At 36.8% G+C, this 11,168-nt stretch overlaps 1 protein-coding gene across 1 annotated transcript in view; it reads left to right on the top strand.

The window, feature by feature from the left end:
- The first annotated feature begins 9,440 nt into the window (after window positions 1-9,440).
- elfn1b (extracellular leucine-rich repeat and fibronectin type III domain containing 1b) overlaps window positions 9,441-11,168 on the top strand; it is a 67,455-nt gene continuing 65,727 nt past the window's right edge. Inside the window, exon 1 of the mRNA XM_052586021.1 lies at window positions 9,441-9,784. The gene's annotated coding sequence lies outside the window, so the exon portion shown is untranslated. The remainder of the gene's footprint in view (window positions 9,785-11,168) is intronic.

Below are 11,168 nucleotides of genomic sequence, written 5' to 3'. Positions count from 1 at the left end.
TGTTATAGGCCCGGTGTTGTTCCCAATTTCGACCCCATGCCGAATTATTACCCCCCTTGTTCAAATCGCTACCTGATTGCCTAATCCTAACCCCACCCCTAATCCTAACCCGTCCCCCACACCTACTCCTAAACCTACCAATACTAGGGGGGCCGAAATGGTTTTAGCCTAAACCAAGATTAAGCCATAGTTCAGTTAGGACACTTAAGTCATTTTTATAAACATGCATTAGAAAAAAGCATTACCAATCTATCAGTAGCCTAGACTATTATTGTTGGGTGCCGTGAAAATAAGAAGCTCAAGAGTCTTTTATTTATTTATTATTTTTTTATTCAATTGAATTGCACTCTCTTTGATCTATATTGATTTAATTCAGTTTGATTCAAGGTAAGAAAGGTCAGTCTTTGTTTTGTGCTATAAGATGTCAAAATGTATGAAACTCGACTCAGCACATGCACCACACATTTAATACAGATGAAAGCTTGATCGCTTTTGTTGTTTTAATTATCGATGTTAAGAAATTTGCTCTGAGCCTCATGTTGTTATTAAGCAATTTGACAATAATCTTCCTCTCTGTTCACCCACGCTACAAATGATTCCACAAGAGAAATAAAAAAATCTAAGTCTGCTAAATCTAAGATTTGCTCCGCCAGCCTCCTAATTGTAGGAATATCGTTTTGTTTGCCCACGCATTACCTCTAATACTAGATGATCATCTCTATGTTTTGAGGCCCTATTATTGCTGGTATAATAAAGGTGAAACAAATTATAGACAGTTTTCAACCGTAATTTACATGAATCATTCTCAAAACACAAACCCCTCCAGTCAAAATTAAATTGATCTCAGGATAAAGTGTAGGCTATATATAATATTTTTAAAAGCCCTGTAGAATGCAAAGGTAGAATTATCAACTCATCACTGGGAAATTATGGTAATAAGTTAATTGTTCTTATTAAAAAGGAACCTGAGCTGTCAAACCAACCCATCTCCCAAGCAAGCATGTGCGGTTTTATTTTATAAAAATAAAATGCTAGAGGTGAGTTAAAAAGCAGCAATCATAATTTGCTTCTTTTCTTTCCCTTGAATGATTCTTGCCCCGTAAATCTTAGATAGGCCTCTGACCACCACAGTCATTATGCTTATACAGTAGCTTGAGGTCAAGATGACAAGTGCAACAACAGCTAAGAGATACACATATAGTGCGTATATAAATGTGTTTTCTATTATCAATCCAGCATGTTCATCTTTAGCTGGAACAGTTTCCCCCAGGCATGCACAAGGTGATCTCATGGGCCCGTATGATGTGACATACACCTGGGCCTCATTATATATATGCAGTGCTCCAAAACACATAGTGACAGTACTGTATATTCAGTCAGTCATCATGGGCATTTTCCAAAGGCTGTTCTGAATAGTAGGCCTCCTAAGACATGTCATTTTGATTCAGTTCTAAGGCAAAGATGCTTGTGGGTTGAGGGTTGTTCTGCTATGCAGTTTCTTTGGGTTGGCCAAGGTTTGGTCATATTTAACACCAATGTTTGTATGGTGAAATTTGGCAGACCATAAAAAATAAATAATTACATTTCAAATAAAATTTTGCCAACGATGGTTCCCATCATTTCAGGTTGTTATTATCATGATGATGTGTATTCAAGTGTTCGGTTTTTTGTGTCATTTTTTTTTCTTTCTGTTTTTGTGACTGGGTCTGAAGAGTTTGGGCTGGACTTTAATACTTCGCTTCTAACTAATGATCACTTCTGTGAGACTTGGGCTCCAAATGATGCCATAGGGGCAAGATGACAGCAGCCATACCTGGGATATTTTGGCTTCATTTGTCTATGGAAGGAAGTAGAGATGCATTGTCCGATTTTTTTTTTTTACATTCTATGGTTCAAAACGTAATTTTTTTTTGTTTCAGTCATGGTAAACACTGGATTTTCTTTAGGGCAGGTAAAAAAAACGTTGGACACAATGGATGCAGCATCTGAATCAATGGTAAATGGGTTCAAATTAATTTAATTATTATATATATTTTTTCATACACAATAACACTATTTTAAGTTTGCATGCACAAAACACCACATTATTCTACAATCACAATAGAATATTTAACAATCCAATGTACACCTTCATAAATTTAATAAAACAAACAAAAACACAACTCACAAATATGAACTTTCCAAGATGACTTGAATGCACAATGAATTCATGTTCTTAGCACAGAGGTAAAATTGTAATCCTTTAGGGCTATCCCTAACCCAAAGTACAGTATAAGCAAACAGCTCTAATAAAGACATGATTAAAGAGCCACTAGTATCTAAGCCTCCTTCTCATTGTTCTCTCTGCTCTTAATGTTGTACACACATGCGCATGGTTGGTCTGTGATGGGACAGATGCTTCCCAGTGGGAATAATCAGTTTGACCTTGGACGATAGCTTGCAGTCATGCTACAGTGCTGAGACATGGGCATTCACAGCACTTGCACTGAGCTGGAAAAATGCTTTCCACCCCAAGACAAAAAATGTGCTCATACAGCAATATTCACTCTATGAGATAGAAAAATTAGATCTGTCAGTGTGCGTGTGTGCGTGAGGAGAGAAAGTAGCCTGTGTTAATGCCAAAAGGCAATGTAGGACGTAATCCTTTGAAATGTATAATGAAGTTTGAGGTTTAGTATTAAGTTATCTTTTTTAAATTAGCTAGGTGTCACTGACAATCCAACACACCAATATATTGTGAAGCAGGTCAGATATGAAAGAGCGTGTGTGTGTGTTCTTGCGAAGTAACCTCAAGTCACATTTATTCATTCTCTACCCAGGAATGAAATTAAACATTTATTTATTAAAGTCACTGTCAGTCTGCCAGAAAAATTACTTTCTGGAGCACTAAACACACACATGCACTGTGGCATTGAATGAAATCTGGAAGAGTGAAGGAAATTAATTAACTGCAGTTGGGGAACATTTCATCCATGGTACCTTTCATTGGCTCATATAATTTCAAATGTCTCTCTCTCTCTCTCTCTCTCTCTCTCTAATAACAGTTTGAGATACATTTGTGCAACTTTAATTTATTTCAGTCTCAAATGACCCTAAAGCCTCTGTCTTTGAAAGCCATGGACTGGCCAGCTTAACAGACATTAATGTAGTAAACCTTTTTGATTTTAACACCATTATACAGAATAAACTTCACATGTCAGGGTGACATCAAGGATGGATTATGCTTCTGTTAGGCCTTGGGCAACAGTTTCTTTGGCTCTTGTTTAAATTGTGAAATGTTCAGATGATGACACTGCAAATATGATAAATAAAACCACTATTGTGAGATTATTCTGATATTGTGTGACTCACACACAGTATGTTATGAGCACATGTCAAGAGAACTGATTGAAATATGTGGAGTTACTGTTGGGATATGAAGGTGGCAACCAACCAATGCCCACAAAAGAAAGTGCATGAAAGAATGAAAATAAAAATGTGAATATGCATGAGTGCGTATGGTTTATGGACTGGCCAGCCCGTGTCCTGCATAAATGTCCTTTGAAATGCAATGAAATTTTGTACCACAGCCATATGGCATAAGATCAGAGGAGAGACCAGACACAGGCAAATAACCAGCAGCAGCACACACATGCACACATATTTAGCTAAGACTGTGTGCATGGGCTGATATGATTAGATGACCACTTATTCAGTCTTATTCAGGAAGTATTATATAATGTGATGTAAATTGCAAGAATTGTGAGAGATATATTCAGAACTATGAGATCAACTTGAGAAATTATAAAATCAGTATTTTTTTTAAATGTTAACCCACAACTGCAATTAAGATTTAAACCACTCCCCCACATAACTCTTTATCTCACAGTTCTGACTTTATTTATCAGAATTCTGACTCTTTTTCTAAGAATTCTGAATTTATTTTGCTATTCTGACATTTTCCCCTTGAGACAAATCCTCTTTTATTTTATTACCATGTAGAGGAAATGGGCTTCTATAGACAATTCAGGTTTGGGAGAATTTGATGAAAATTGATTGAGTTTAGTCTTCTTGGAAAAGCACTTTTTGGGACACAGTTAAGATTTCTAGAGAAGATTTTTTTCTCAGAAAAATAATAAAAAATGTATTCCCTGCTTTGTAGTTACATTTACATGACCTTTTATAATATTATTATGTATGATTTTGTTATGACATTTAGATACTTTTATCTTGTATATTTGCAATCAACAATACACCTTTGTTTAGCAGCATTTTCAGTGTCTAGCTTGTATATGCGTGTGAGTGTATCAGAGAGATGGAGAAAGGGAACGAGGGGAGTTAGAAGCTCTACTCCTACTTAGCGTATTATTGTTGCCTAGAGGAAAAAAGAGAGCTTATTGTAAATCAATACATCATAAATGTTACATTTTAGTATTACATGGAAGAACCTAAAATGTTAGAGACATCTAGGCAAAAGTCAATGTCTAACAACTATCCCACTCTTTTTTTGTGTGTGTAATTATTCTGTCTTCTTAACTCTTTTTGTATTTAGTTTTACTCTACAAAGCACCTTGGACAATGTACATTGTAATTATGCAGTGCTATATAAATAAAATGAGAAATTACATGTCTGTTTTCTAAATCACAGTGTAACTTCAAAACTTTTAATGGATGAAATATTTTATATTTGACAAGGGCAAAGTGAAAGTGACTTACAACCAAGTATAGTGACCCATTTTCAGAATTTATGCTCTGCCATCCAAAGTGCACACACACACAGCAGTGAACACACACACACACTGTGAACACACCCAGAGCAGTGGGCAGCCATTTATGCTGCAGCGCCCAGGGAGCAGTTGGGGGTTCGATGTCTTGCTCAAGGGCACCTAAGTCGTGGTATTGCCAGCCTGAGATTTGAACCAACAACCCTATGGTTAGGAGTCAAACTCTCTAACCACTAGGCCATGACTTCACCGTGAAATGAGAGCTGGGGCTGTCAAGCTCCTACAGAGAATAAATGAATAAAATAAAAATAAAAAAACACTATAAGTTATCATAAAAAATAAATAAATTAATAAATTAATATGACTTATGCGCAATATTTTAAGTTTTCTGAAGCTGTACAACAGCTTTGTGTGATGAACAGACTGAAATTAAAGTTCTTATTTGCTGAAAATGGCCCCCTCTGCCAAAGCTCTCAAATCTCATCACTGACGTCAGACCTATTCAACATAGAATGAAAAGTTAAAATTAAGATTTGGTCTATTCTTCATGCAGATATCATAGACACATATCACTGTAAGCTTTTGTTGCATGAAAAACAAATCTCACTTTTTATCTCACTATCTGGACTTTGTTTCTCACAACTGAGAGATAAAAACTAATAATTTTTAGGTATAAACTCTTTTACGATATATAATTGCAATTGCGAGAAAGAAGGTCTGAATTGTGAGATAAAAAGTCACAGTTACTGTGCTGGAAACAAAAAAAACTGTTTTGTGAAGTTATATTGCATTATATGAACTTGTAAGATCTAAACTTGGAAATCTGTCTCAAAATCTGGACTCTGTTTCTCGGAGCTATGAGACATAATCTCGCAATTGTGACTAGAAGAATTGTTAGATATAAACCCATATTTATTTTATTTATAATTACAATCTTTACAGTAACTTTGAATCATTTAAATACTTTCTGGCTGCATAAAAGTGTTGAAAAAATGTGTACTCTCTCTGAGGCCCTGTCCACAAGAACACGGGCACTTTTTTAAATGAAGGAGTAAAAACTCAGTTTATAAAAATACCCGTGAACGTCAAATCTGTACATCTATTTTCCCACTAGTCTGTCAATCCACTGCTTTCCATCCTTTATTCCTTCACTCCTTCCTTTTCTACTTCCTCCCACACTCACTGCACCTTCTTGATGTAGGTTGGTTGATATAACCCTTAATCTACAGTCACGCAGTTCTCCTGGGAAAGGCACTTTGAAGATACTTATGGCATCGAGCCTTTCATCCATCCCTCAGAAGTCCTGATGTCTTTGTAAAGTGTCCTGTTTTCCCCCTCCTTAAATCTAGCTGTATACACTCCTAAAACCTGTCATGGCCAAGAAGTTCCTCTGCTGATCAAGGAAGAGTACTGAGCAAGTACATCAAACCCTTGTCCCCACCTCTCTCAATTACTCTTTCTCTCTGTTCCTGCTCCTTCAGAACGGTGCCAATTGTGTGAATGAGTAAGCAGATCATTTAAACGAGTCTTCAGGTAAGACGTGAGCATGTCTCAGCGTGCCTTGGCTAAACGCCAAGCTTGAAAAAGACCAATGAGTGGTGCTCAAAAAGGACGTAGAGAGCATGTCTCTCTAGTTTATTTTCTTTCTCCTCTTACTTAAAGCCTGTCCATCTGCTTGTCCTACAAACCATGTTTTTATTAACCACTGTTACTGTCCCAATATCTGTCTGTGTAACCGTATATAATAATCATCCTCTGAGAGAGAAACTGGTGCCACACTGAGCCTATGCTCACTGAGTGATACTGTTTAGCATTTTCAGCAGTCATCCTCAGGATAAGGTTTTATGCTTGACTGCATTAGATGACAGGCTGTGGTGCAAGTGACCGGACCAAAGACGTGCTGCTTATTATAACCATGACAATGATTTAAAAAATGTGATGAAGGTGATGGATTACTCAATCAGTGGAGCTTTATAAAGTTAGATCATTATAACTATGACTCATACAATATTTATGCTTAGGGATTTTAATAATCCCTTAAATATATATATTTTTTGCTCACCATTTAGTCATATTTTACATCTATGATGAATAATATTATTAATATTTACACTTTTTATATTTTCCATTTTCAGTTCATTTCAATTAAAGGTTTAATCATTTTGTTGTGTGTGTGTGTATATATATATATATATATATATATATATATATATATATATATATATATATATATGTGTGTGTGTGTGTGTGTGTGTGTGTGTATATATATATATATATATATATACACACACACACACACAACAAAATGATTAAACCTTTAATTGAAATGAACTGAAACGGAATATATATATATATATAACTAATTTCTTATAACCCCCCCACCCCCCATTAAAAACCTTTAACATTCATGGAAATGTTTCCGATGCACAAAAGGTTCTTAATATTCAAATAAGGCTCTTTAGATCATTGAAATGTTCTTTATGCTAAGAAAAAAAGATGGTAGTTTACTATTCATTTAATTACATTTTAGTCAGAAATAAAAACCTTTAACAACCATGGGACTTACTGTTGCACAAAAGCTTCTTTAGATCATTAAAATTGTAGTTTTGCCTACAATCATTTTTAAATGTTATCTATAATAACTCTGGTGTATACATTCAATTCTTCTGCAGAACGTTAAATAACGTATTTGGATATCATTTATAAATTATTTCTCATTCAAAACAAACAAGCAAAAAAAAAAAAAAAATCCAAAAAAGAATAAAAGAAAAAGGGTTTTATTGGCATTTATGGTTCCATTTAAATAAAACTGTAGCATAATAGCGTTTCACAGACCATTGTTTGACTATTTTTTTCATCATATTGTGCTTTGCTTTGGTACATTGGTATGTTTAAAGAAACAGTCAAAGCATTATTGTATTACCCTGGTGACACTTTGTCTCTTCTGGATCTAGTCAAGAAAGAAACAAGTTCTAAAATTCCAAGGGATCTTGAACATGCCTATATTGTTTTCCTGTAGATGAGGTTGTACTGGGAAATGCACTGATATTTTTGGAACACGGCAAGCATCTCCTCCTGTGATTGGACTGTGTGTTTGGGTGAGGGAATTGAGAAACATGCACACGGCTGCTCTAGGGTTATACATTTCTCCAGTTGTTCTTCAGAAGTAGACATTTATGACTTGAATTGATAAACTATCAGCTTCGCTGTTTTGAACTGAACTCATTTTAAGGACTTTCCTGACTGAACAAGATCCGTGAGGGAATCATCACTTATTTTGATGTATGAATGTGTTAGTTTTAAAATAGGTAAGCAATTGTGAGTTTAAGACTATAATATAAAAGATGTTTGAACATGAGCCAGACACACGCACACTTCTGGCAATCCTTTCACAGCCAACAGTCGCATTTGGAACTCCCCTCACCTTTTATGACCTTATAACCTTTCAAAGTAATTATTTTATAGTGAGGTCTGGTTGCTGTCTGCACTGAATTTGATCTAGAATCCCAAATAAATGTGAAAAAAGCTAATGCCCTTGGGGACATAAGTTATATCAATTAGAGTTTAGATCACAATAAGAAGGCTCTGTAAAACTCCAACTTTTATTGGTTTATTAGAAAATTCATGAGCAATGGCTTTAAGGGCTGTAGTGTCGATGGGAATGCAGTAAAAATGTACATTTCTTAAAATGAAGTTCTCTCTGTATCAATTTTGATGCTCTAAACCTTCATGAACACCAACACTTAGCACCAGACACACTGTTCCTGCTTTTGAAGAGAGTGTTGGTCAGCATGAATAGGATGTGACAGAGGGTACAACTCATCATTTACAGTTAAGAGATGAACAAAGTCATTATCAAAGACTCTGAATTCTCAGGAAATATACAAAAGCAAAGGGTACACATTTGTACTGTACCTTACCTAAAGAGTACATATTAATACCTTGAAACTACTAGTGCCTTGTACCTTTTGAAAAGGTACCGCTTCAGTGACAACTTAAGTAGGCTACCTTTTTTTCTGAAAGTGCATGGCGCTTTTCACACTGTGCATAAATCTGGGTTTACCTTGGCTTTTAACCCTGAGTAAAAGCAGTTTCATTCAAAGAGGGTGAGCTGATGTGATGCTGTCCCCAAACTGTGTTCAGCACAGTGAGAAAAAGTATGATGCTACTCAGACAGCACACGTGCGTCTGCAAGATGTCAAAGATCGCTTCATCTGGAAAACATCTGCTGTGTACAAACATCTAACAAACATCTTAAAGACATTTTCTAGATATCTTTTTGAGATCTAATAGGAAACGTCCTATAGACGTATTGCAGATAAGCTAACACTAAACAATATGTCTTGCACATGTAAATGCAGACGTCTCTGTGATGCACGTGTGCTATCAGGGGGAAATGTTCTGATGAGTTGTTTAGTAACAACAGCCAGTCATAAACAAAACAATAATACTCTGTAAAAATTCATGCACTTTATACAGTCAGAAACTGTTTCAACATCTGAGGCATGCAGTGAAATAAACCAAAAATCATAGGGTGGGGCAAAATATAGGGTGGAACAATTTTTATACATCAAGAATTGGATTTTGAAAAAATGGAAATAATAACAACCTGTCAATCAACTCCACCTAACCCCATAGACAACTCCCTGTAGGCTATGTGTGTGTGTGTGTGTGTGTGTGTGTGTGTGTGTGTGTGTTTGTGTGTGTGCGCGTGTGTGAGCGCGCGCGCGCCTGACAGTATCTGACTAGTTGCTGCTCAGTCCACCGCTTGGTGGTGAGAAGTATAGGCACTCTGGCTCTGAGAAGTATAGGCACTCTGGCTCAAAGCGGGATAAACACGGGACGAAGGTGGAAAAAATACGAACTCTCCATCAGGCTTTAGACTCGTATTAATCACCGAGTGCTCCTTCGGACCAGGAGATTTGTAGCTGCCGCAGTGGCTTGGTTCAGCAGCGGGCATTTGCTGCTTGATGCCCGGACGCGTCCGCAGTGCTGGATTTTGCAGTTCTGAAGTAAATGAGATCTATAGACCAACACTCTCTCATCATAATATCCTGACAGGAGGCTTGTCATCTTAAAAGGTAAGGCTTCAGGCTGCATTAAATAAGAGGCGATGAACATGCTCTCTAGTCTGCAGTCAACTCTATGTGTCAATAGCGCGATGGTCTTTTGTATCGATATCCACTCATCGATTACACATCTGCTTCATTGGAATCGGCGCACCAGTCAGGTAGCCCGCAAAGGTCTGTGTTTCCATGTTCTGTGGAACACATTTCGGCTCTCTACCTCTGCCAAGGCCGTCTGGCATGAGGAAATTAGTATTCAGAGTTGGACTACTCCTTTTCGACTGCTTCCGAACCAAGTGAGACCACTGAGCCTATCCATACCTCGAGGTCTTATGCGATACGAATGAGATTTTATGCAAACGACAAATGTAGGACACGGAATGAATGGAATGAAAAAAGTAAAAGCTGTTGTTCAGTAAAGGGGCCGTTCAGACTGGACGCGTTCACACGTTAAAAAACGCCAAGACAGAGTGCAACGAAAGGGAACGGATCGCAGGTGTTTAGAAGTTGACCGGGTTTTTTTTATGGAGCCTGGCCGTGAGACGCGACGACCAAAGATGTTCGTCTGACGCATATATATATATGTGTGTGTGTGTGTGTGTGTGTGTGAATTACATTAAATATTCCGTGAACATAGTTTTTTTTTTAGTCCCTAATACTAATATTAATTCGCGCATTGTATAATTAACACCCTGTGTAAATCAACAATTACAAATAGCACAGATTGAACTCAAGAACTCGTAGGCTATAGGAACGTTCCTCATGAAAGACAATGTATCAAACTGTTCAAATGAGGGATATCAATACACAGCGAGCATTGCTTTTCAGAACGCTGGACAGAGCTCGTGTTGCTTGGTGTATCAAGTCTGCCCCATGATTTACTGAACGTGGTCTGGATCACATAAAAATCTGACATGGAATCAAACTCGTTTGGGCATGTATGCAAAAAACAAACAAATAAACAAAAAAATTATTCGAGATTGATTGGAGGCACTTTGTTTCGTGTGATTCACTTTCCAATGGAGGCACTGGCGCCTGAACAACTGAACCCTATTCAGCCTAATTTTGAGCAATACAAGTGCCATTAGTTTTAATGAGATACACATTGGGTTCATTAATCATCAATAAAACATATTGTTACCTTCATCCAGATCATTGCTTCTTCAGATGTCCAGTTGTTCATTTCATGGAGTCATGGTGGCCATATTTAATTTTTTGTTGTTGTTGTCTATGCAGAAAAGTCTAAGATTGTGTGAAGACATTTGAACCACTGAACGCATGTCTGCGCATATATATGGTTTCTGTGATAGTACCTTTACTCATTATGATAATTTGTTCACATATATGATTTGTCCAGAAGCAGACAGCTTTATTCAGTATCAAGCATATGTCAAATTTT

Source organism: Carassius gibelio, chromosome A1, assembly GCF_023724105.1.
Source record: "Carassius gibelio isolate Cgi1373 ecotype wild population from Czech Republic chromosome A1, carGib1.2-hapl.c, whole genome shotgun sequence".
NCBI classification, from domain to species: domain Eukaryota; kingdom Metazoa; phylum Chordata; class Actinopteri; order Cypriniformes; family Cyprinidae; genus Carassius; species Carassius gibelio.
The sequence above is the reverse complement of the archived record's forward strand: the minus strand, read 5'-3'. Positions and strand labels throughout refer to the sequence as shown.